General features: G+C 42.1%; 1 protein-coding gene across 2 annotated transcripts in view; it reads left to right on the top strand.

Annotated features, from left to right (window-relative positions):
- The first annotated feature begins 1951 nt into the window (after positions 1–1951).
- ptprsa (protein tyrosine phosphatase receptor type Sa) overlaps positions 1952–27909 on the top strand; it is a 165871-nt gene continuing 139913 nt past the window's right edge. For both annotated transcript variants that reach the window (XM_080032760.1, XM_080032761.1), the window contains exon 1: positions 1952–2283. The gene's annotated coding sequence lies outside the window, so the exon portion shown is untranslated. The remainder of the gene's footprint in view (positions 2284–27909) is intronic.

Here is a 27909-nt window from a genome sequence, read left to right on the forward strand (position 1 = left end):
GATTTCAAATAAAGGTTGCGTTCCGAATCGCATACTTTTTACTATATAGTATGTAGAAAAAATATTTAGGATGTCCCGATTCTTGTGGCCAGATTTAGGATGGTTAGAAGTACCTGGATGTCCTACTTCATGCGGCCAAGATTGTTAGTGTTGAAAACTGCATCCTATTTGGGCGATTCTGACCCACAATCCAGTGCGCACGTGAAGTGACGTCACATCGACGAAGCCTCCATATGAAAACAAACGGGGATGCAACGGATATAAAAGCAAGAGGCAAGATCAAGGCGAAATGTTATGATGAAATAAGAGAGTAAAGTATGTCCCAATGCGATTCGGAACGCAACCATAATCTCAAAAGTAAAAAAAAAAAAAAACTTGGGCTGGCCTCAGCCAAAGATATAGTAAAATGTGGCTACTGGTGGTAACTGGCTGACTGTGGATCAGTTGATTGATGTGTCTGCAGACTGTGTCTTGCCTTTCTGCTGGACAAAGTGGACACCAGATGTCACTGTTTAAAATTCAAATTCTTCCAGCCAATCGGGATAACTGTTTCTGCCAAAACGCAAGGTGATTGGGTGAAATCATGTTTAAATCCCTCCTCACGGACAGCAAAAGTGAAAGAAGTGGGATGAAAAGTAAAGCCGAGACACTAGTGATTACCTTTTATTAATGCTGATTATTTTGCCATTGTTGTTTCATAGCACATTGTAACTCAAGATTAATATTTGTATTATCATCTCTTAAATTAAAGCCATTTATGCTAATTTGATTAGTTTCTAATTTAAATGGGAACAAGGACAAACGGGACATGTCATGGTAGAGTGGCCTTTGAAAATAAAATAAATATTCATTAAACAATTAAAACTAAGTTACTTTTCCAAAGTGTGATCATGTCACACAGAATAATTGCGGCTTGTTCCAGCATTGTGATGACTAATGATGACTAACTCATATAAACCACCACAATTATGAACTATTAAGAGATCACATAATACCTATATTATTAACACTCATCCTACCGGTACATCTTATCTTATCTCAGAGGTGTTTGACTCTATCATTCCAATTTTTCATGACTTTTTCAAAAATGTGTTCCTCATGACTACAGATTATTTTTTTATGATTCTTTTTTAATTTCTGCTTTTTTAAATACAAATGCATTGGTGTCATTTTGACCTCAGTCAATTCCTCCTATGTAGTTTTAGTAAATACATGTATTGAGTGTATCTTTGCAATAGTTTCTAATTTAAAGTATCACACACCATCAGGGAGAGTGTGTGTGTGTGTGTGTGTGTGTGTGTGTGTGTGTGTGGGGGGGGGGGGGGGGGGGGGGGGGGGTTGGCTAGTCTCTCAGTCAATTTGAAGTTGACAGACAGCAGGGTAACTCTAAAACTCTGATATTCCATGAAACACTGCTTTCCCCAAAACGATTTAAAATGTTCGCATTGAGAATATCAACTTTAACTCTCCTAAATGGATAATAAGCTGTTTTATTTTACTGTTTTTATACTCTCATGTGACATTATTCACATAATTAATAATATTTAGAGAAAACATGATAATATTACAAGTAGGCCTACATACAAACAAAACAATATCCTCAAACATTCACATCTGTGCACTAAATTCTCACAGGACTTCGACAACTCTCGTCTAAGCGCTTTTTGCCACTGCATCATTGCTCTGTGCATTTGTCTCCTCTTCCTTCTGCCAGTGCTGCACAGATTTATAAAATAAAAGATAAGCCACTGTAACTCGTTTCGTTTCAGGCCCCGTTGTGCTATGATTTGAGCCTGAACGCACCAAACGGTGCTGGGATTTACGATTCAGGCGAAGTTTATGAGGCGGCATTGAACGTAGCACAAGGCTCCGTATTTTTTTTCCTGCAGTAGAGGGGAGGGAGAAAGGGGGGTATTTGACTCCCGTCTCTCCACCCCCAGTCCGTACGAGGTGGTTTTAGGAAGAAAGGAACCAAAACCTGGGACGCGGAGATAACGAAACACACCAATAGAGAGATACATTTGGAGATCCGGGCGCGGCGGTCTCGCGCACGGATGACTGTCGGCTGTTTTATTTTTATTTCACGGAGGAGATTCTGGCTCGGAGCGTCTCTTCTTTGGGGTAACAAAGTGGGATATAGCCTAACGGGGTTTTTTCTCCCGTTGGGGATGGGAAGTAACTGCTTTTTCTGAGGGAATACGACCGTTCAACGGCAAGGAATACGGATTTTAAAAGCTGTACCCCGTAAACCAACTAGGGGGGGTAGCCGCAGACGCCATAGAAGTAAGTACTACTTGCAACTTTTCTCCTTCTCAACTCTCGAATTTCTTGTTAGATTGCAGCGTAAGGATAGTATAAGGCCTGCCCTACATGTTCTATATTGCAACTTTGTCAACTTTGCCATAACGCTGGACCGTTTTATTTACCGAGGCCACTCGTTCATTCAAGTAGCCTAGACCTCACTTGGTGGGGCCAACAAAAAAAAAGAAGAAAAAAGGTAGCCTACTGTTGTTGGTCCCTCTGGTGCTGATTTGTTTGAGAGGAAACATGGTGGGCATATGTTTCTTTGTGTTTGCAAAACAAAAGTCAGGATTGCCCCCAAACAAGGCAGATCAGACACCGAGCCGCTATTCTGGTGAGATTTGGTCCAAAACTGTTCAAATCTTTTTTCCAGTGGAAACATTTGGGGCTTGCAGTCATTTGGTAGGCATATTCTGCTGATGTGACCCAGGGTAATCGTTCATCACAAGTTTTTGTAGTGCTCAGCAATCGCTTTGAAGTGATGCCCGTTACTAATGAAAAGGGCAGGATAATCCGCTGCATTAATAAATCACGGTAAGATTCCCATAAATCAAAGTCTGGGCTCATATTTTGTCCTGATTTACAGATAACACTGATGTAGCGGTTTTCGTTCACTCGCTTGCAATGTGTTTTGTGTGGAATTCATTGTAATATTGTTATAACAAAGAGCACCTTTAAGTCTTTTTTAGAGATGACAATACATTATATTTTAAAATGACTTCTGATTGTGTTGGAAAGTTTCGATGCATCCCAAGCCTATGGCCTAGCTTATCATCTCCTTCTTACTTTTTTCTTATTTTTTTTGTTGTTGTTAAGGCTGTGTCCACTAAGTCAAGTGAGTCCAATTTAAATTGCAATGGATCTTAATTTTATCTGAACGTTTAAGGATAATCAGTCTCCGGGAAATGTAGGCCTACAACCCACCCCCCTTTTCGGCCTCCTATACCCTAACAGCAACTGCAAGCCAAAAAAAGTAGTACATTTCATTTACTGGGGGGCGCTGAGAAGACTAGTATAAAAAGTGTAGTTTTTGTTCCTGATGTTTATTAACACTTGGAGTTTCATGGAAGTGTTTTGAAATGTAGACAGGCCAGAGTTCAAGGCCAGACATCAATCTGGAAAATGTTAAGTTAAGTCTAAATGAAGTCTTTATTTTCTTTCCACTAAGTGCTTTGTGTTTATCTGTTCCCTTGGTGAACTAAAGGCAATTATCTCACCTCATGGATAATCCATATGTATTCAGTTCTATTCTGCTATTATTGAAAAAACAGCACACATTCTAGCAAATGCAGAATAGTAGCATTTGTGATGGAAGTTCAGAATGTCACATAAGTTGTAACTCGAAAACATCAGTCTTGCATTCCAGTATTCAATCCACCCTGCTATGTTTTATAAATACACCCATTTGTCTTGTGACGAGAGACACATGTTGATTGTCAGTAGCTAGAAGGAATCTTGTCCTTCAGAGTAATTGGACAACACGTCCACCAAGAGGCAAATGTGTTTCGGGATTCTTAATGTGGCTTTAATTGAACCATTTATCACCCCCGATCATTGTCAAATAACTGGGCAAGAAAGAAAAAAGGCAATGAAAACGCCAAGGAAAAGCTGCCAGGCACAGCCAGCTAAGTATGACCGACGTGCCTGTCACAGCAGCATCAGCAAGACACTGTTTTATACATTTTTCTTATTTATTTACTTCTCTTTCTTTCCTGTAGTAATCACAGATCGGTGCATTTGTGAGTGGCAAGCTCGTAAGCACTGGCAATTAATAGTGGAGGAGGAGGGAGGCATCATTGAAAACTTTTTTTATTTGACAACACTTTAGATTTTTCCTTGGAACGCCTTTCCTTACACTTGAAAGAAAAGCTGATGATCATCCACCCTCCCCTCTTCCCCCCCCAATACGGAGGTCTTGGACAAGTTTCCTCCTTGGGGTTTTGAAATAATTTCCTTTGCAATTATTACTTCCTGAGCTGTTTTATTTTATTTCCCCAACCCCAAAATCAGTGTGTATTCTCTCATTTATAACGGGATCAAAGGGGAAAAGAGGGGGAGATTCTAGATAGCTACAAGCCTCAAGGACTGACCATAAGCTATTTTACTCCAGGTATTTGAAAATCAGTTCAGAAACTCATCCTTCCGACCTCTTTTATGTAGTTCTTTTTCTTTGGGGTTCTAAACATCAAATGCACTCTTGACATACAACTTGAGCTATTGGCTGAGGAAAGGTTTTTATTGATGCAAGGCAAGCAGAGCTCTTCATACTTTAGGAGCCTTTTATTATTAGAGAATTTTCGGATGCTGTACTGAAACTAAAACTGAAACTGAAACTGGCAGCCTGCGGAACACTTTGATATTTCAAATGTTGACATTTTCAAACGTACATGCCATGTTCTTACCAAAGAATATAACATGTTTAACGGTACTATTAGATCAAAGATTTAATCAGCAGTAGACTTCCACGACCATCTTCTGTTCATGCTTTTTGGACTACAATTGCACGGTCAGGTCACCCACTTTTTTTTACCCCCCAGTGCATTGTTCATTTTATTCCAATCCAAATTAGGAAAATGTTGGTGGCATTAAGTGCTTTGCAATTAGTCCCATTGCACTTGACGCAAGAACATAGTTGATAACAGCTGCTGTGAAGTGACTGCCATTGCAGAAAGAAATGTGCGCTGTGCAGAGGCGCTATTGCACTCAGCTAATTGTGTTTATTCATTTTAATATGCACTGAGTGCTAAATCAGTGCTCTTCTAGCAACATGAGTTGCAATTAGTCTGGCTGTGAAAACAGGAAGCAGCGTGTCTTGTAAAATGCCCCCTCCCCCCTTCTAATCTTTGATTTGTGGATTATTAGCCAATTGTCATTACCATTTCCTTTGTTGCCACATAACCAGGCTGGGGAAAACTTAATGAAAGTAACATGGAACAACTTCTTATCATAACAGCCAGTGTGCACATAATGGAAAGATCATGCAAATGACACCACTGTTGCAAAGGTTTTAAAACAATAATTCCTACAGTAAGAAAATGACTCTTGACTGGGTCTGGATATGGCGGTTATGCATTATATATGAAGCTCTGCTGACTATTGTCAGCATCAACAAAGCTAACAATGCTGTATGATTATGTAATATAGTCTACTGTACTCAAATTCATATACTTTTAGGCCACAGTAGAACTTGACTTGCTGTCAACTAGATTAGAATACTAGAAAACAACTAGAATACTGGAACTTGTATGCATTATGCATTAACAACCTCTTTGTGGCCACAGTTAACATCCTTTTATGTTTCAGATTCTTTAAACACATTCAGGGTTGCTTTAACCAAACCAGAATGTACCAAAACAAAAACATTTATTATAGTAAAATTGTATGCTGCAAAACTGCACACTACTTATCTCTTTGCAATTGGTTAGGTTTATGTTTTTGTTCCATGTTGAATGTTAGCAAATCCTCATATCCTTTAGCCATTCCACCTTCTCTTCTTGTGAGTGCATGGGATTTCACAGTACATACTACATGTATGTGTTGTCTCTTGAATTAAGGCTTTAGAGCCTCAGAAAGATGCAGATACCCAGAAACACCTACTCTGCCTTTGTGCAATTCTTTTTTATATACAGTAGACCTTCACAGTCTGGCTTTCTGTTTCAAAGCGCTGCACATCTTCTGATGCGCCCGATTACTGTAATTTAGAGTGTGCATTATGAATATCCACTGTTGGGCACTTTGGATAAAAATATCAGAACTTTAAAGTCCAGGGTAAGACTATTTGTCAAGAAGGAAACAGACAAGCAGTCCAACAGGAAAATATGAACATTGCAGTGGTGATAATTGAAACCATTTTCAAGGTTAAACTTCTGGAGGGCTGATGTGTCGATTTGACTCCATAGACCTAGATTTTCACTTTGTCCGTAGGGGAAGAGACAGGACGTAGGAGCCTGGCATGGGAATTATTGACCACTGACTCAGACTCCCCAGCTGGTTGCCTTCGGTCTTAAATGGGAAGCTCTGTCCTCAGCAGACCTCGTCCGTGTTGAGAAATGGCCATGACCTTCAAAGCAGCACCCAAAAGTCATATTTACACAGCAGCTCCACTGAACTCAAAAGGTCACTGCTCCAAAACAGGCCAGCAATGGTTTTGGGCAGAGTTGAAGCAGGTTTTAGAAGGCAATGAGCAGATAAGATGAGGCTGTGATAGGGGGCGAGAACTCAGCAGGATTGATCCATCGCTCGCGGAGTTAAAAGTCCACCTTGCCTCTTGGCTCACTATCAAGCTCTGCCTTTCTGCATCCCTGAATCTTGTCTTTCTCTCCCGTCGCACTTTCTCTATTTCCCATTTATTCTCCAAATTTGCCTCCCTCTTTATTTATGATGTCTGTCTAACTTTAAACTATTCACAATGTTAAATGCCGGGGTTAAACAGAAAAATCATATACTCCCCGTCTCCAGTCTGTCTGTATCGTTCTTGCATATGTATCCAGATTAGATCAATACAGAAATGTTTTATTCAGGTCTAAGTTTCCTATCTTTCCTATTCATGAAGTGTATATTGAACATTTCTGCTTTGTAAGTGTTTGGTCAGGTTTTAAATGTGTCTTTAGTACATTTCCACCTGAGTTTAATGTCTCATGTTTTTTTTTCTTCTTTGCCCTTGTACCACCTCGGTTGTGCCAGGTTGAAAAGGAGACTTAATCAGAGTATTTGCAGTCATGAGGTTATTGTGTGCAGAAGTGAAGGTAACCCCTCATACACATACACACTCTAATCCCAGCCTGACTATCTGGTAAAGCCTTGGGGAATACATCGACACACTGTCACCTCCCCAGCCTCCCGCCCATTCCCTTGGTACCTCCGGGTTTTACAACAATGATTTGCTCCAGCTCCCTCTGATGAAGTGACAATAATCTGCTTTTGAAGACGAGCAGGAGCAGACCTACTGTTTACGCGTGTTGTTACTCCCCAATTCAGTATAGTCCGCAACAAGATGAACAAACATGCATGCATAGTATGTTAAAGCCTGAGATGATACTTTACCGAACACTGTTGTATTGACACACAAAAAAACAATTCTCTACCCTTTTCCTCTGTGCCTAATCCTATTCTCTTTATGTTTATGGAGTAAATGTGAATCGGTGTTTCATGGCTAGACTTAATTAACACCCAGTCTGGGGCATCAAATAGACGTGTCTGGTCCTCTCTCTGTCTCCTCCTTATGCTTGTGGTTGGGTTGTTCCTATGTTTAGTGTGATTACCAGCTGGCCTCCCCCAGATTGATGCACAGTGGTTCCCCTTGGGGCGTCCGCCTCCTCCTCCTCTTTGCAAACTAGGTCTGGCAGGAGGAGCTGGCCTGCGCCCTTGCAATTTGACCTCTGTTTGGTTTTTAGACACGATGTGGTGGGGCTAAGGACCCCCAATTTTTACGCCTGAAGGGTTTGAACAGGTTGCAGTTAGCCCATTTAAATGCTGCTCATGCAGGCTGCTACATGTTCCACAGCAGCCTGTTAAGCCATCTGTATGAAGTGTGTGTTTGTGAAGCGGGATGCGTTACATGGCAATACAAAAAATTAAAAACTCCCCAAAACCTTTCTGTTTGGACACAAACTGCAAATTATGCCTGAAAGGTCAGTGAACCTGCAGGGACAGACGATCTGTCCATCAGCAGTATTGTGTCATGCGTCCTTGAGCAACGTACCAAACTCACTTACTTTACTTACTTTAATTTAATAAAAAGTATAATTAATTGTTTGATTGGCTGATAGTTAAATTGACAGTCTGTGTTAAACAGTACGTTCCAGAAGTTTAGGGACACTACACTGCTGCCTGCATGTGAATGGTCATTAATGTCAAGAATTAATGTACAGTATTTCTGATTCTTCTTCTTTCTCCTACCATAGTTCATTCCACCATAACTCAAAAGCTCCTCTAGCTGAAAATGCCGTACGGGAAACAAGTGGTACTTAGGAAACTGATTGCTTGCAGTGCCGTATTTAAGAGCAGCTTGGCAGCTTTTCCAAATGTTCGAAATTATGTTGTATTTACATATTTTATTTATTCAGTTACTTACAAACTTGATGTGACTTGAATCCTGTCATAGCATCCGTCCTGGCAAAAAGCTGAATTCAAGTTTGGAAAGGCTTCATTTGCAGCCAACAATTGTAAATGGTAACCGTGAAGTAGAAGCACATGATAATGTTTTCATAAATCAGCTGAGCAGTGTCTGTCATAAAACCCTGGTAAGGATAAGAGACACAGAAACCAGTCCAGTAATTACCATTGACTAATTCACATCATAAACATGGGCAAGAAGCTCTTTCAGTGAAATGGTTATGAGAGAAGTGAGTGGCTTTTGTGTGTGTATTTGTTCTAAATGTTGTTAATCCGATGGTGCTTAATGTGCACAGCACGCACAAAGCCCAAGGCGAGATCAGCCCATTCACTATGATCCCCCCACACCCAACCATCCGTTTGCCCCCAAACCCACCAGGTCCTTTTGTTCCTGCCCTCTACACACGCCCAAACTGTAGGGACATCTGGTATGAGGGGAGGTCTACATGAGGGGGGGAATAGTGTGGGGAGGTACACTCAGCTGTCCCCGAGGGGTGGGAGGTGAGAGATGTGGGTCGCAAGGAAGCGTGTACGTGGTACTGTGGGGGCTGTTGTCTTAGAGAAGAGAACGGGAAGTGGGGTAGCTAAAGAGGAGTAGGCAGATAATTGATGGATGGAAGTAATTGTGTGTAATGCAAGCGAGGAAACATGGGCCTCTGGGAAGGGGATAGATAGAGAGGGATCCAGTGAATAGGACAGGAGAAAGTAGGGGGATAAACAGTGGAAAGAGAATAATGAAGAGAGGGAGTGTGTGAAAAATGGGAAGCTAGAGAGTGAAAGAGAGATGAGGAGAGATTGAACAAGGGTACAGGGAGGAGACTGGGAGGTGGAAAGGGAAAGGGAGGGGGCCTGCTGTTCGCCTGCATCATTCAGCACTAGCCGGGGTTAAGAAGGAGTAACTACCTGCCTGTCGTGCTGATTGTTCATCCCTATGCATCAGGGGATACTCGTCCTGGTTTATGAACGATGGAGCAGACTCACTATGTGGGCCACTTCACCAGTGAACATGGTTGCCTGTGCATGTCTGGGACAATAAACACAACTAGCAGGTTTGGATCTTCTGATGCAGTGATGGGTGCTTTGCATTCATTTGACGTCATTATCTCCCTTACTACAAGAGGTTCATTGTCGCAAGCATTTTGAGGTGTTGTATTCTGGCTCTTTAAAATAGTTTATTTTCTTTCTATATCCCCCCCACCACCTCCACATCAAAATACCCTCCATCGTAAAAAAAAAGACAGATTATAAGGCATCGTCAGTAATTACAGCTCATGCCACCTTCCAATGAAGGTGGCATGAGCTGTAATTACCTTTCCATCTTTCAATGAAATGGAAACAAGAGCCATATATACTCTAGTCTGGATACACAAATTACATAGCATAGCAGTGGCGCGTAAAAGAGAAAGAAGACAGAGAGAAGACACCAGAGTGCATTGAGTCCACCCCCCAACCCCCCCCCCCCCACACTTTCTCACTGTTCATCACACGCTTGTCTCCCCGACGAGCACGAAAGGTTTGTCAAGTGCATCATGGTGGAGAGAGTCAAACCTTCCCTAGCCCCTAGGAAGATAGAAGGTGACATTTGTATGTAAATGGAGTCAGGCACCATCCACTGTATTCCAGTTGACAGGAAACAGAGTGGGCAACCTGGCGTTTTCTTTTTTTGGAAGTTGAGGATTAAATTGTTTCTTTGACATTTTGTTGGGAGTAAGATGAATGCAAAATAAACAATATGTAGTTTTTTTTGTCTAATCTCATCATTTATCTTCAACTGCTTATCCCTGGTCGGGTTGCAGGGGCAACAGCTCCAGTAGGGGACCCCAAACTTCCGATCTCAATGCGTCTTGAGAGTGTTTTCACCTGTAGTTAGAGCTGTATTCACGTGATCGGATCACAAAAAACACATGTTAAAGACAAATGGAAACGGGGTCATAGATCCAGATCATTTAGGACAGAAGGCAAATACAAATACAACCTCCAGTGGCTAGACCCCTAATTAACTCTTGAGTCTCTGTGTCAGGGAAGATAATCCCGATTAAAAGTGATGGAGGCTGGGGTAAGAATGACAACATAGCAATCAGGCATACCAGCCACGGTTAGGGAGATTAGCGCTACAGGAGGGTGGGGGGCTTCCCCATTGCTGCTGTCACCCTTTGTTTACTGATCAAATCCATGGCAGTGTAATGCTTTTGGAGATATTTTTTCCATCTGCTTGTTGTACTAAGAGGAAGATTGTTTTGGACACAGAACAGAATTTATTTTGTGTTTTTGTTAGAGGTTTGCAGTGGTTTGTGGCAGAAGGCAGCAGAGTAGTAGATTATAAACCACATGATCACTCATTATCAGCGTTAAGATACAGGAAATAGATGACCTTCAAGTATTGTAAAATAAAAGTTGCATTATTTAAAAAAAAATGATGTAGAGATTTTCGGCCAGGTGGTCAATAGACAATGTACGAGTTGATTTGGTGTGTCACACATAATTTCTTGAGCGGCATGTCAACAGGAATTTTTTTGAGACTCATTCACCTCTGTGTAAGGCCACTGCTACCCCGTTAAATCAGTTATCCACATATTGGCATAACGTGTGTGTGACGCTCTGACCACTGTCTTACAACATGCGAGGTGAAACAAGCTTATTTGTGTCTCAAGTGAAAACTAACAGTAACGACACTTAGTGGCGTCTTGCCTTTGAGGGATTGTCTTGTAACCACACAGTCTCGGCTATCCCTGCTAAAGCAGCTTTTGTTTGTCATTAGCCACAGGTCTTTGGGAATGTCTTGGATGCCGAACCAATACCTGCTCATGTGAAGGGTTTAAGATGTAGGCAGTCACCTGTTTATCTGGTGAACGAGGTAATAGGCCAAGCAGAGTAGTTGTAAAGTAGATGGATTTTTAAAAGGGAAATAAATAAGGCTGTTATCAGTCTGTCTGCTGCTGATTCAGGGAGATAGTGTTGACACAGAGGGAAGCGGGGAGCTTGCAGCCTGATACCACCAAGTGGAACTAGAAAATAAATGCACTTCAGTGACTTTATATATAGTTAGAATAAATCCGAGACAGTGTGAAGATGCACAAAGAATATATTACATGACAAAACCAAACACAGTTGCAAAATTCACTATATGATTAAATCTGAACTCATTACCATAAGTTACAGTCTCTGAGAAACAAAATGGTATCTGGTGATAAAGTTATAAGATCAAATTTGAATGTGTGTCCTTCAGCAAAAGGCACCATCTGCAGTATTTGCATGCTCATTATAAGTTTTTTTTAAACAATTTTCAGCCACAAAGCTAGAATGTGAATGCCGACTGAAGACTTGAAGCAGGCAGAGATGCTCCCTGTACAGTGCTGTGATACTGGCTTTTAGCCAAAGGATTGGGTGTGGAGTATCTGGAGATAACCCCCAAGACATTTGTCACCTTAAAGCCCCCAATCTGTAGTCTCAACATGGGAAAGATAGGGCCTAAAACATGGGGACAGAAGGAAAGACAAAAGCAGGTCTGAAATGGGGGTTGCTGTTCAAAGCCCCCACCATACTTGCCCTTGGGTCACTGTTGTGGAAAACTAGGGAGAGACGGAAACAATGAAAGCAGAATGGATGGTGAGAGAGTGAGACTGAGAGTGAGAAGCAGGCAGAAGGGAGATGAAGACCGGGACTTAGAAACAGGAGGTAGATGGAAAGCTGAGGGTCTCCAATTTTCATGGAGATAAAGGACTGCTAATGAATTTGAACCAGTGCCCTCCAGGGGTATACCATAAGGGCAAAAATAGGAAGGAGCAGATTGGGGTTTTGTGGCTTTTTAAACTGCAGCCAAACTGTCTTTTACACACACAGGGGTGCTCCCAATTCTACAATCACTAAGATGGCCGTCTCCCCACTCGCCAACTGCCGCGGGTGAGGGCTGTGCCAGGGCTCGGAGAGGAATTGATGCCAGAGGAGATATGACCAACTCGCCAAGCTAAAACCACTCTTCCAGCCAATGAGAGCATGAATCTGCCCATCTAACTGAGCTTTTATTGATTACAGTACCTTGCTTGTCAAGCACTGTACAGTTGATTGCAGCGTAAGAGTATGAGGGACTGTGTAGTTAAGTGTAGTCTTGACCTGTGTGACAGGCACTAGCACCAGCCCAGAACTACAACCAGTTTGGGTCGGTGGAAAGGGGTATCAGAGGTGCAACATGGTACCAACATTGTGAGTTGAGGGGTTTGTTTTCTACTGCTGTATACTGAGTAGACTGTGTCAGATAACAATTGATGTATTTATGCTAGTTCAAACTATTTGGCTATGTGTCCACTAAATTAACTCTTTAGTTCTCACAAATAATATCAATAAATGATCAGTTTTTATCCAATGATTGAGGCATTGGTCAACCACAAAGCTAACATTAAGCAATGTTTTTTTGAAATACCAAGGACTCGAGGTGGCCTGGAGCCTGCACCTACATACCTCACCCATCAATTTTACAACGTGTTGTTTTACAACACTGGGAGACCAACTGCTGCCTGTGGCATCTACCCCCATGTGGAGGCAATGGTCTGGCCCCCAGGCTGTGAGCCTAGCCAGTTAATAATGAAGTGGGCTCCACCATTGTAAATCACAGAGGGGTCTTGTTTGGCTGACGCCTTTGGGAGAATTGAATGGGAAAGGCATGCATTACGAAGGGCAGCCTGGCTTCTGTGTGAGCAGACACTCAAAGAAAGAAAGAAGGCTGCTTTGTACATGATGGATGGTGGCCTTTGCATCTGTTTGTGTGATATGAGATCTGAATATTAAAAGGGAACTGAGGAGATGAGACATGCGCTGGGGCTGTTCATTCATACGCAATTTGTTATGTTTTATTTTTCTCTGGGCTTCCTGCAGCCTTGGCTCCAAACATAGGCTTTTGAACTTGGTAAATCTGGTTGGTTAATATGGCATTTGTTTTTTTAAAAATAGCTCATGTTGGTGTAGTCAAAATTTGTAATTGGAATGCAATAAGCTGATATGCTTATCCCAGGAGAGGTACATTGACATGTTCTGAATATTTTTATTATTCCTAGATGACAAGACAAGCAAGTAAGGGTGGGTGTGACTTTGAATTATTTAATGTACCAATACTAATTGCAATACTATTTATGGGCCACATTGCCCAGGCCCTACAAGCAAATATGAACGGCAAGAATCAATTTAAAAATTTAACATATATTTTACATGTCTTGCCCCTACAGTTATTATGTATTACAGTGGGATGGTAGGGAAGGAAGTATGTGCTGAGGAGAGAGGAAAGAAGATGATCCTTCTGTCTGCAATAAGCAGTCACTTTAACCTATTTGGATGAAAGTGTATAATTCTTGCTAAACAACATCTTCTAGCCAACCCTAAGCATATCAGGCAGATTTGAGTTGAACATAGCATGTTAAAAAACGAAGCCAGGAGGAACCTTGAGCACCCAGGGCCCTTCTTTGAAGTCAGCTATTGTCCTTCACTTCAAGTGCGTCACTCACTTCAAAGCGGGAATTTCACACAAAATGTACTGATTCCCCTCCTCCTCTGCTTTGTGTAGAATTTATAGCACAAAAAAACGTGTCTGATGAGAGTTTGTCAGAGAGTATCTGTAACCTTAGATGACTCCGTCCCTTTGTATGTGTGTGAGTGTGTTTTTGTGCCTCTGACAGCTTGTGGGGCCTACACAGCTGCGTTTGGGATTGTGTGCATATCCACATAAAGAGCCCTGCAGATGATGCTCGATGGTGGTCCGAGGCTTTGCTTTTGTTCATGAGCGAGAATACAGAGAGCGTCAGCAGCGTGTGGAATCATGGCTAGATGACCCCTGCGGTGCATGGGTAAAGGCACGGATTTGAATGTGGTTGTTGACTAAGACTCTCTACTCGTTGAAGTCGGCAGCCCACCCTTGCTTAGAAAAGTTAGCAAAACCACTATATCTGACTCCAATTCACATTCCTACTCTGTGAAAACCAAATATACACCATTTACAACCCAACTTCCCGCATGCTAATGACTTCAATGTCAGTGATATTAAATGCATGCACGGTGAGAAATGTTTTGCATACCATGGGAAATGAGCTTTGGTCAAGTTTATACAGAGAGGTTTTAGTGGTTATTAGCCTTTTCCAGCACCTTTATTTTTTTCTGGCATGATTTTAATTGGAATCTCTACTTGATGTTTTCCACTTGAATAGCTGAAGCCCATGCTGGCACACAAGCTTGTCAACAGATGAGGGTGCCGTCTCCACTTACTACCATAGCATTCGGTGTGTGTGTGCATGGGAACACATATTTTGCATACTCAACCGTCTGAATGAGTGTGTGATCGTCTCATAATTTGTAACCGCAACCACATGTGCATGTGCAATTGTGTGTACCTTGTACAGCTGCAACCTTGTATGTTTGTCTATGTGTTTGGCTGTATACTAGGGTTATATCCCTTTCCAGACATGAGTGGTCAACAATGGGGAATTGTGTCTTGTTCAGCTGTAGGGGTCAGAGAACGGAGAGCCAGTTTGGGGAAAGCTATCCATTAGCTTCCTTCACAGTCTTGCATGTGATTCCTCCACAGCCAATCACCCTGTCCCTTGTTCACCTACCGCCACCAAGAACACCCTGGTGCACAGCCCCACACTAGGGCTGCTCGATTATGGCAAAAATGATAATCACGATGATTTTGATTGATATTGTAATCACGATTATTCACTGTAGGGATGCCCCAAAATGAAAATTCTGTAAATTCTTTCAACATTGCATAAATTAAACTCCCACATGTGCTCCTCAAACATAGCCTACAACTAAAAAGCCACCCTAAATAAATAAACAGTGAAACCTTCCAATCTAAGAGTAAAATTAATATTTTACTAGGGATGTGATTGTGAACAACTCATTTATTTGCACGTTGAGGAGGTATGAATCTACAAAAAGATCAACTTATTGCCTTTTTTTACAGTGCAGGTTTTACAGTGCAGGTTAAGTTGCTGAAAAAAAACTGCACAGCAGCTGCCAACGTAATATTCGGACTTCAGAATTTGCATCAAAGCCCTAATGATCATAAAAACAAGAGGCTTTATTTCAACGATGTCCGTGGTGGTTATTGTTATTTGTTCGGCTGTAGACTGAAACTTCTATTTTCTCTAGTCGCGCTGTCAGTTTGGCAACATGGCTCTGTGTATCCAGGCTCAAGAAATGCAATCCGATCGCGGAAGCCTTCCACATCAACGTTAACGGGCAGGATATCCCCAGTTCATTTTAGCCGTAAAGCCACAGGGCTTTTCTGTGCGGCGACTCACACTGGCGAGGTGTCACTGTGAATGACACCCGTTACCCACCGTCACAGAGTTTCAACTGGCAACTCGCTATTTCGCTCACGCAAGGCTTTTGTGTTTAGATTTAACTTCAGTCTTGGGTGAGTACTTTAACTTTATACTGAATTAACCATTGCACTGCAATCGCTGAAAGCGAAATAGTTCTGGCGGGGGCGGGGCAGAGCGGAGCGCACACAGAAGGGTTCACTGCATTTACCACACAAGACGGCGTGCGACACAATAATCGTTTTATTACGATTATCTTGTTTTCATGATCGAGGGACGCCAAATTTTAATCGAAATTGAACTTCAATTAATCGCCCAGCCCTACCCCACACACGTCTTATTCAGAAGGTGACTTTGGCCCCTAGTCCTCTTGGCCTCAATGTATCTGCTATCCAAACAACACTGTAATTGACTCTCGAAAACAAACTGGACACTTTGCCCTTCAACAACCGCACAAGATGCAACACAGTTCAAAATCTTCTTTTGTTCACTTTTGACAATGCAGATTGGATCTGATGCTCTTAAGATGTTTTCAAGAGTTCAGATCATCTTTGGCTTTGAATAGATGCCAAGTGCGCAGGGAAATCTTGATCTCAGTCGGTGAGGTTGTTAGCTGAGGCGAATGCATGCACTTGACCTGAGGGAGCGAACACTGGGTGCTCCGGGAGGAGGCATGAAGTGAGGGAGCGAAAAGAATACAGAGAGATGTGTTTTTGTTTTACTATTGGGCTTTTTCTAATATGAACGAGAGAGAGAGAGAGAGAGAGAGAGAGAGAGAGAGAGAGGGAGAGAGGGAGAGAGAGAAGGCGGAGGAGGACGAGCGGTACATGCAAGGATTCCTCTGAGACCTTGGCTGCCAGCCCTGTCAAGGAGAAGACTGGAGATGGAGGAAGAGAGTGCATGTAAACAAAAGGGAAGGAAGCACCAGAGAGAAAAAATTAGAAACTGACAAGGAACCATTTTACAGTAATAGTGAGCACTGAGCAGCAACAAAAAAGGAACTACTGCTAGTTTGACGGACCTGGTATTTGGACCTCATCGTTTGATATGTCTCATCTGATTTTTTAATGATGCTCAACTTTGCCAGTGGGCATTTGTGTACCACTCTCAAATGAGCATTTCAGTGAGATTCATGGAAGGGCATTGGAAGGACATGGCTGAATACCCCAGAAGAGAAGCTATCCCCCCACTTTCAAGACTCCCCTTGTTATCCCATCCCATCCCCTCCCTCACCATAGAGGGATGAGACAGTGTGAGTGAAAAGCTATACAGCTGTAATCCTCCCTTTATACTGCATTCAATGACAAAGTTATTATTTTAGGCCTAATGTATTACATCCAGCCATTTTTACCTCAGCAACCCCCTTGCTTACTGTGCCTCCTTCACAGTTGCACCCCTTGAATGACCTCTGTAGTGCTTGAAAATGGGCTAAAGGCCACAGACGGAAATGGTATCAGCTGATAAAGTTGACAGGTGATCTACAGTGTTATATGCAGTTGAGGCAAGGTTTGATTTCTTCCTGTCTATATGATTCAGGGGTTGCCTTCAGACTATTACAGGCCTGTTTGAACCCTTCTCTCAAGTAAATATGGCGATGTGGCGTCGCATCATTTGTCTTGTCAGGACATGTTTTTTATCATTTTCGTGAGTGATGTCATGCCGTGTTGTAGTGTTGTTGACACCAGGTGAAATATCCTCCCCACTGCTTTCATCTTTTAGCAGCATAACTTCACAAGAAATCAGATGACACCTCTTGATGTTGAATTTGGTTGCTTCATTTCTGCTACCAAAATGTCAGCGCAGTTTTCATTTGACAAGATTTTCTGGCACTATGCTCCTTCTCACCCTGCCTCTCCTACCTCAAATTGGCCTGTGGTGGGTACCTGCAAGTGAAGGATGTTGGGTAGTGTAGTTTGCAGATCTGCACTGGTGTATCACTCCTAGCATTCACCATCCGTAACAGGACACTTGCACTCGTCACCTGAAGCTGTCATCTTGTCGTTCACACGTCAGCTCAGATTTCACGGGAGGCCGCAGTTTTGACAAACCGGGACTCTACTCTGTTGGACAAGTAAATACCTTAGAGAAGACTTCTGATTTGATTAGCATATTGCCATTGCTGTTGATGGCTAAGAAAAGTAGATGGAACCCCTTTGAAGACGTCAAGTCTTATAAACAGCTGTTTATAAATGTGTGGGTGATTGTGACAGGAATGTTGTTGAGCTATGGTGTGGAGGCATTTTCTGAAGCTAACCTAACTACAGTATATTCACACCCTCACCTCTTTCAACTTACTACTTCTCATAAGGCTTGTGGCGCTCCGCAGCATTGTAGTTTGGCGTCCAAGGAGAATTGTCCCCTTTGCCACTTCAACCCTTAATGTGGTCAAGTTGTTATTTGGCTTTGGTACCCCAGCTGTCTCGTAGAGGCTCCCAGCACTGTCACATGGTCTTCAGATGTACAAGGTCTTAAAGCACAATGACTTTTTGGGGTCTGTAAGCCAGTGTGAGTCTACACTGGATAATTGCAGTTTCCAGACTGAGGCAAGATGTAGGAAGGTTTTTTTTTTCTATTCGGTGTGTCTAAACTTGGCCACATTCATATCCCAAACAATATAAAGTACTCTGTGCCTGCAGTTGCTTCACAGTATAGCTTGACAGCTATTGTTGTACACAGTCCCCATGGTCTGTGGTATTCCTGCATTCTAAAATACTCCTGTCTCTATTTATTTTATTTATATGGGGAGATTTGCAGAGGATACGCAGTGTTTTCAAGCGCAGTCTGACTTCACATTTATCCAGATCCACACATTGCCTCCTGGGAGCTGGCTTTTAGATACACAGATCCTTTTTTTGTACAAAATAAAATGCAATTTCTGTAACACCACAGAACAATGATATCAGAATAGAGTCAACAAAAAAAGGAGTAAGTCTGGACTGAGCCCACAAAAGGCCAGCATGATGTAGCCCTGAGCACTCTTCTTGAGTAGCTTGGGGTTGATTCTCCTGCTCGAAGGAATGTGAGTCGTAGTGGTGGTAGGGCCCCATTTTCTTGCTCCTCGCAAGAAAACCAACTATCATAAACTAAGGGCGCACTCACACTAGGCAAGTTTGCCTGTTCCGTGCTGCAGGAAGATTCCCCGCCCTCCTCACTCCCCCACTGGCCTGCTGCTCCCAAAGGCTGTGGACTGGGCACGATTGCTCCTTCATACATACGGCATCACGTCGTAATACGATACATACGTTATCACCAAGCGTCCTCGCTGCCAGAGTTAGTAGAACAACAATGGAGAACAACAACACAGAGAACAATACTGATGCATCTCTCGCACTTTTTTTGGTCTCGCATACAACTTCTAAACCGTCTCAACTGCTCCTGCCGCTGCAGCGCTGCTTGTAAGGACGTCATCCAGCTCACGTTGCATATCCGTGAGTGTGCGCATGTCATCTCATTAGCATCTCTGCCGTTCCCTGGCCAAGGAAGTGTTCCGTGCTGGATGGCATGCTCACACTAGCCAAACGTTAGACTTTAGTATGCAAATGAGCTTGGGCACGGAACAGAGGGCCTAGTGTGAGTGCGCCCTAACTGACTTTACTGTATCTCAAACAAAGCTGTATATTCTATTATCATTCAAACTGGCAAGTAGGATAGCACATTATCCCAGTTAAATATTGGAATTGGAATAGAATTGTGCTAACATTATGCATTACTTGCACAGTAATACCTCACATGCTAGTATTTTTTTAAGGCAGAAGAGCAAGGAATGGGCCATGCTAATTGAGGAGGCATTGCCAGGGAGAATTATTTTTTGGACCAATAACATCATAAGGGTCACAGAGAAAAAAACAGGTTTAATGAAGAAGAGGCCTTTGATGCTTTTGATGTTGTCTTATGTTCCTTTAAAAATGCCAGAAACTGTGTCACAAGATGGTGAATCCTGGATACATTTGCTTAGAGTTTTTATATACCCTGCAGTCATAATGTTTTAATTTGGCTCCTGCCCCCCTCGTTGGGAAATTTCCATGGCCTGCTGCGGCGTAAACAAAACACATTTAGCATAATTGCACCTTTGGTGTAGGCCTCTCTTCAAGGCAAGGTATTGATTTTCTTTCTCCCTCTCTCTCTCTCTCTCTCTCTCTCTCTCTCTCTCTCTCTCCCGCTCCACTCTTTGTTTTTCTTCTCCTCAGCTTTATTTTCCCTTTTGCATTCCTCGGCGGGTGTGCTCTCTCCCTGTTTCTCTCTCTCCATGTCCCCTGCCCTCCCCCGTCCCTCGTTCTCTCTTCCACAGACGGCGCTCAAGTAGAAAATAGGTAACAAGAATGCAATTCGATTCCAGTAGCCAAAATAATGTTCACCTTAATGACACCAAAAGTGTGGCTGCCAAACAGTCGATCTCTCAGTTTGGTGTTGGAGTTGCAGTTGCTGAAACCAGCACTGTTCTCAGTTTGGGAAGCAAAGAGAGGATCACATTGAAGAAACACTTGTAGCAGTGATATATCATGTTGATTTGTTGAAGGGCGCAATAGCAGCTCTGCAGCGTGCTGGAGGAATCCTGCAGACGGCTTCCTCTGAAATCTGAAACGAGTGCAGTGGAGCTGGGCAGACTCTTACTGTGCATGACGTGCACACACATAGTTTATGGACATACAAATATAATATGTACCCAAGCACCTTTTTAATATGAAGTATACGTTTGAGGACATACATGGCAATGTATCTGCAGAGCAACAGAACATACATTATGTATACAAGTTATACATTTCAATATGTATCCTCTGTGCACACCCTGCTGCTTTCCCTCTGAACCTTTTCAACTTGTCTCTTTCCTTCTGTACACCTATCTATAAACAACGTGTAGTGAAAGCATCTTACAAACCTTTACACAATTGAAATTCAGTATTGAATAATAGCATATTTCAGGACTGCAACTTATTGTAGAAGGTAATAAAAAAGTCAGGAAAATGCTGGTGTTAGAATAACTTCTGACAAATGGATAACTCATCAAATGTTCAAATGCAGCTTTAACATCAGCTTAGCACCAGTGTTTCAAATGGTCTTGAATGAGGACCACAGTCAGTTTTTCACTTTTCTTTTGATTTTGAAGGTTCAAAAGAGATATATTCCAATCCATTTTTCAGGGCTGCAGGGAAATCATACACAATAGTTAACCTTTCCCGTTAGTGTGTCCCACAGGTTGAGAATTGACTTGTGGTGGTGTGTGATGTGCGGGTTCAGTAATAAATTAGTCAAACAGAGGTTTATTAACTATTTATTAATAAACAATGAATCAATAACATTAAATAATTTAATATAATAATAATTGCAAATGAGAAGCAAATGCATGGCTCTGTAAAATATTGCCATAAGGGACTTCTGGATATCTGTCCAGCCATCTGTAATGTTCTTATTAGAAAGAAAATTAAACATTTGGGTTAAACATGTAAAAATGTAACGTTGCTCCATAGCAGCCACACTAAAGAGGCAGCTCTACAGACATTATTATTTTAGTTTTTTATCTGCTTCTTGAGCGCAGATATCGGCAGATTCCGATGATCCTAAATGACATTAACCGACTTGATTAATTGGTCTATATCTCACAAGTAGCCTGCCACCTACTATGTTTCTATAAATACACCAATATGTACACAGCGGTGGGAGGTGTGATTATGTAAAACGTAAGTGTGTGTGTGTCTTTCTGTCTGAGACAGAACGAGAGAGTCAGTCAGGAAGTCATTGAGGGCCCCTCAAGTCTGGTGGAATGCAGAATGGGAAGGGAGGGGGGGGGGGTTAGTGAACGAAGTTTAGTCTGACAGAGAGGGAGAGTGAGCCAGTCTTGGAGAGTGGGGTGTGGTTCTCCGAATTTGAGGACACACACAGACCCGCACACACTCTACAGCCTACTATATTTTTACTGTATGAATAGCTTCTCACAGATGTTCACTGTTTATATGGCCCTCATCACCCCTCATTCAACCTTCCCTCTGAGCAGCTGCACGACACACACACACACACACACACACACACACACACACACACACACACACACACAAGCACACAAGCACACATATACTTACAGGCTGGAACATGCTATTTTTAGTCACAGCCTCGGGTGATGAGGAAGCTTAGAGTGCAGCAACAGGCAGAATATAGTGTATTCTGGGGAAAAGAAGAACTAATTTGCACCTTACTCTCCTCAACTCACTTCCTCCTATTCTTCTTTCATTCATCCTGCCATATTGTCTATAGAGGCAATCTAAGCTAATAGGGGAAGGGGTTCCAAAATGAGGGCCATTCCTTTCCTCACCTGCTTTGGATTACTCGGGTGCCAAATCAGCATTCTTCTACACCACACACTGTTCAACAATGTCTGCCACTGACTGTTCACAACTACTGTCATATTCATTGTTCATCCTTAGTGGTTTTTATCTTAAGTTGAAACCAGATGGCAGTGGCAATATAAACGCATATTCAATCTGCATTGCATCGTTCGATTGAGGACCAAGCCAATGTTTTGCTTCCCCGATTAAAACGGTTAATGGCTTTCTTGCCAAAAAACATAATGTGATGCTTGTTATCTCCACTGAATCAGAGCACGGTCATGATTAGTGCACTGCTGGTATATTGTTATATTCATACATTATTGAATGAAAATGCTGGACTACAAGTGAATGGCACTACCTAGTTGATCACTTATTTATTTTTAAGAATAACATCTGCACAAAATATAAGCACATGACGCTACATGTTTTCTATGCATCCTCTGAATTTGAGTTATTATAAATGATTGTGTTGCAACAGTCACAGTGACATGTTGACTTCCAACTGCAGCTTTATTGTGTGATACCAAAGTGCAGAGGGGGTCACTAGTTGATAGTAGCACTGTGATATCTGGTGTAGTGTAGAATAATCCTCAGATCAGCAGAAATCACACACAACAGCCAACCAAATCATCAAATCCAGTAACAAAATCAAGGTCTTGAAAAAGTGAAGGCAACTTGCCTCATGTTGCAAAAACCTTAGCAGAATCTTACCGCACAGTTAAACATATCTAGAAAAAAAAACTAAAGACAGAGAACGGACTATGCTTTTTAAATGCTGCTGGTGTCCAGAGCTCGGCAGCATTAAACTAATAGAGACATGTGTGTTTTCAGTGTTTTGAATTTCAATGAGGCTCAGATGTATGCTGATCGGTGGGGGTGGGGTTAGGTTAAATTGATTTGTGGCTGAGTAAAAGCAGATGCACAAGAGTGAGCGGGCTCGGGCCTGCGCACACATACAAACGTCAGCTAGAGTATTTCAGCACGTATGCACAATCACACACACACACACACACACACACACACACACACACACACACACACACACGCACGCTTGCTCAGACCACTCACACTCTTCTGTATTCAGTTGGAAGGTTAATTGAAGGTTATAACTGGGTAGCTGAAGACGAGATGCTTTCAGTGGCTGTGTGTGTGTGTATGTATGTGGGTGTGTGTGTTTCACCCCCTTTGCTTGCCCTGACCTCCCCACTCTCTCTCTCTCTCTCTTTCTTTCTCTTTCTCTCCCCCCCTGTCCTCAACCAAAGCCCAGTTAAAATGTGCAGCCATGCAGATACCTACAATCTCATTAATTCAACCCACCGGCTATACTGCAGTACTTGCTCTCTCTCTCTCTCTCTCTCTCTCTCTCTCTCTCCCCCCATACCGTATGCAAACACTTCCTCTAAAAGGTTAATATAATCTGCCACTGCTGAGGTTAACTAACTGTGGATACACTCTAAGAAATGACGTGTCAACACATTTCCCCGCCTTTATTTTCATACGTCCATGAATCTATATACATTTTAAAAAGTACGTTACATAATGTTCCTGTTTGGTATTTAAAACGAGGATGACAAAATGATTTAAGACTGTGGTATTTCACTAAGGAGTCTGAAGTGATTAATAATTAGATGAATAGGAAACAAATGATTTGAAAATAGATTGAGTCAGATAAATAATGTAGTTTAAAGCAACTAATTAATGGTCCTTGTTTTACATTTTTCATGAAATGACTGGACAAAGAAACATGAAATATTTTGCGGTATAAAAAGGATCAAAAAGTGGAAAGTTTGTTACGATTATGGTGGATTCCATTCTGTAAAATATATGCCGGATTCTTGCACATCCTCGGAACCTCCAGACTGAATAAAACTATTTCTGAGGAATCCCATTAAGCTCCTGTGGGGCCGCTCTGTAGCAGACCTCCGACCTCCCTTAAGAGTGGCAAAAAGTGATGGTTTTCTGAAGCATCAAAAACAAGATAAACATCTAATTTTTCAATCTCCCTTCCAAACACATAGACTTCCTCTTGGCAGGAGTGGAAACCTTTTGGGGGACGTATGATACTAGATACAGCTTGTAAGCACTGGCTAGTTGTTGGCAGCGATTAATAAATGATCGGTATGTGGCAGAGACCCGTGTCGTTGAGGACAAAGCCCTTTCCTCTGTGTCGAAGGACTGGCTTTACGTGATGGGAGGCGTTGATGACTGTGTGTGTCCGCTACTGTGCACACGTGTGTATGTGCATGATAGCCCTTATTCATGTGTGTTTGCCATTGTCTATATGCCATGTGTATGTGTGTGTGTTTACCAGTGACACTTGTGCACAGTAGCCCTTTGTGTTGGTGTGTATTAGTCTTTGTGTGTACCCATGTGCCTGCGTGTGTGCACCCTCTCTGAGCCTCTCTCCCACACACACATTAAAATGTCATCCTAAGCAGGGCCATCTATTCTATCTGAGGAATGCAGCAAGCTGGGAAAGGGGGGGATAAGGCAGCAGCCATATTGAGTTCCTGGAAAAACGGAGGGGCTGTGAGAGTGTATGGCATAATGTACCTTTTTCTCATTGTGTGTGTGTGTGTGTGTGTGTGTGTGTTTGCGAGTATTTGTATAGTCTCGCTTGCTGACTGGGTATTTTCTAAAAAGGTTTGTGTTGTGTTGCAACATAGCTACATTAAAGTAATCTATAACAAATGTTAGTGATGAAATGTTCAACGGTAACTTTATTAGTTGAAAAACAAATTAATTGTCAACCATTTTATTATAGCTCAGTCATTTAGGTCAATAATGGAGTAAACATAATGTGTTATGCATCTGTCTAGTCAGTGTTGCAGTGGTGCTATCTACAGGTGGAATCTATATCAGTTCTGCATAGATACGGCGAGTCTGCAATTAACCCCTTTTCATTTTGTGCAAATAGGCTGTCATCACACTAAAGAATTTAAAGATTCTATCTTAGGTACTGGAAACCTGGTGATTGACATTTAGTTTTTTACTTGTTTTACACCGAGATCAATTCATTTAATAGAAAAATAATATAATTAACCTTTTTATCATTCGTTTTAGCATCAATGTTCTCATAACAACATATGGAATTACATTGTCTGACCCTAGAATATCTTATTGTTTTGTAATGTCAGCTAGTATCTCAATGAGACATAGTTTAAATTAGAGGTACTGTGAGGAAACCCTTGGAGATAAAAAAAAAATTGCAAACTAGAAAATAGCTGCGACAAATTAATTATTGAACAGCACTGAAACACACTTGTAGGATTATTATGGGTAATACTATAGTGTGAAAGCAGAGCAGAACATACCTCAAAGTAGAATATGGCTGCTGCAAACTCTACAATACAGCAGATCATTAGTATAAGATGAGTAAACGAGCACTTTCTCCCCTCTCCCTCTCAGGGTCTTTATAAACGATATCTCTCGCTTTACCCCAAATCTCCCCATTTCCATGGTAAACAGACGGATGAATAATTGAATCAGGATCGATTGGTTTGTTTGGGGCTCAAATGTCAGGGTGTCATTTGATCGCTCCCCACCGCTCTACCCGCCTTCCCGCCTCCTTGTTACTCCGTGGGGCCAAACCACCAGCTTTTCACCCTTTAATGATGATCAGGAGGAGGAAGCCTCTCTGTCACTCAAACATATTTAAGTAAAGGAACGGCTGTTTGGTTCACTGATCTGACTGTAACGCCATTGTTTGCACTCTGTGGTGTGTGTGTGTGTGTGTGTGTGTGTGTGTGTGTGTGTGTGTGTGTGTGTGTGTGTGTGTGTGTGTGTGTGTGTGTGTGTGTGTGTGTGTGTGTGTGTGTGTGTGTGTGTGTGTGTGTGTGTGTGTGTGTGTGTGTGTTGTTGTCTGTTTTACTTAGCCACATTTGTAGTTTTTCTAATGTGTTTTTGCCTAGCCTTAAATATACAGGTGTGTGTGTGTGTGTGTGTGTGTGTGTGTGTGTGTGTGTGTTGTTGTCTGTTTTACTTAGCCACATTTGTAGTTTTTCTAATGTGTTTTTGCCTAGCCTTAAATATACAGGTGTGTGTGTGTGTGTGTGTGTGTGTGTGTGTGTGTGTGTGTGTGTGTGTGTGTGTGTGTGTGTGTGTGTGTGTGTGTGTGTGTGTGTGTGTGTGTGTGTGTGTGTGTGTGTGTGTGTGTGTGTGTGTGTGTGTGTGTGTGTGTGTGTGTGTGTGTGTGTGTGTGTGTGTGTGTGTGTGTGTGTGTGTGTGTGTGTGTGTGTTGACCCTGGCACTGTTAGCATTACTGTGTGAAGACCAGTCACCATGTTATCATTTCTCTCTCTTCCTCTGCTCACAGAGAGCTGGAAGCCAGGCAGTAAAGGCTTGAGTGGAGGGAAAGAAGTAGAGTAAACAAGAAAGGAGAAAACAAACGGGAAGATGAGTGAAGTTGTGATGTGAAGGGGGAGAGAAGGGTGAGGATGGTAAGCAGCAGGGGAGGTTTGAAAACAAGGGATTGTCAAAGGAATTAAGGAGGGTGGCATGCAAAACAGGAAAAAGAGCTTGAATGATACCATTTGCAGGAAAAATAAGAAAATAAAACAAGATTGTAAACATGAAACAGAAAGGCCTGAGGTGAACTTTCTGCATTACTTCATCAAACAAAACATGTGTGCAGAGAAAATCAAGCACATTTACCACCAGTGCCCAATTAAGGCATGAATAACATATCATTTATTTAAAACATTGCATGATTGGTTGCTGTTTCCCAGCTGCTTTGTGGGAAAGAGTCTCTGCTGCAGTAAGTACTGTATAAACACACTTTTTCAAGAATACAGCAAATGTCATATCCCTTGACAGCGATAGTGAAATGTGTCGCTTATGGAGAGTAGCAAAAACACAGATGGACAAAATAAAATACCAAATTATATTGTCAGCAATGCATACATATTCAAAGACAGAGACAAAGAGTGAAAGTGGAGGTAGAGTGAAAGAGAGAGGGCAGTGAAATATAATGACAATGAGATGGGAAGAAGATAATAAGGTAATGAAAAAGAGAAGAGAGAGGGTGTGTGTGTGTGTGTGTGTGTTGGGCACAATAGCCCCTGTGTTATCTGCTGAGGAAGATGAAGGAAGAGGGGACAGCTGGTTCACATTTCCATGGTGGGAGATGGCAGCCAGCTGCACTACAGCTCCAAAGTACCCCCTCGCCCCCCCTCCCACACACACACAGAGCTGTATTTGGCTTTTGCTGCTCTAGGTTCATTCATGAGTCGACCTGGCTACGTGCTATGCTGCAATGCCCAGGTGACTGAGCATGCCTCATGGGACCTTGTTAGTGACAAACACTCGCGTACACAAAAATAATTCATGCCCACATTGGCATATGGGGCACGAAGCATTCACCAAATTAGAAATGTTGTTGCATTGCCGTTTATTTGTGTGAAATGACTTCCTGAACTTTATTTTTGGTTTCTCTAAAATACGGGGGATCCTGTCAGATGTTATCATTTCATAAATATAGTTATGCACTGTGTTTTCAAAAAGTCTTAATTGACTATAGCTGGATGAAACTGGTAACAAAAACACACATCTTGAAATGTTTTGTCATTTTGCACCCTCCAGAAAATAAGATAATAGTATAATCCCAATTACAAATATTATCATCATATACATGATAATCTTGGGGGAAGACATGATCCCCACACATCACATTTTTTGTCTTAGGGTCTGCTCCTGTCATGTTAGCTTTAACTCTTTCCCTCTACTCTTTCCTCTATCGCACTCTATTTTCTTTTTCTTAAGTCTTGGTCATACCCCAGGACGGACAGCCTGCCATAGACAGCCATAAACACGCTTTATACATACTACAATCTGTACTCTGACATGTTCCATACGAATAAGGATTCCCC

This window comes from Ammodytes marinus (assembly GCF_949987685.1).
Source record: "Ammodytes marinus genome assembly, chromosome: 8".
Lineage (NCBI taxonomy): Eukaryota > Metazoa > Chordata > Actinopteri > Uranoscopiformes > Ammodytidae > Ammodytes > Ammodytes marinus.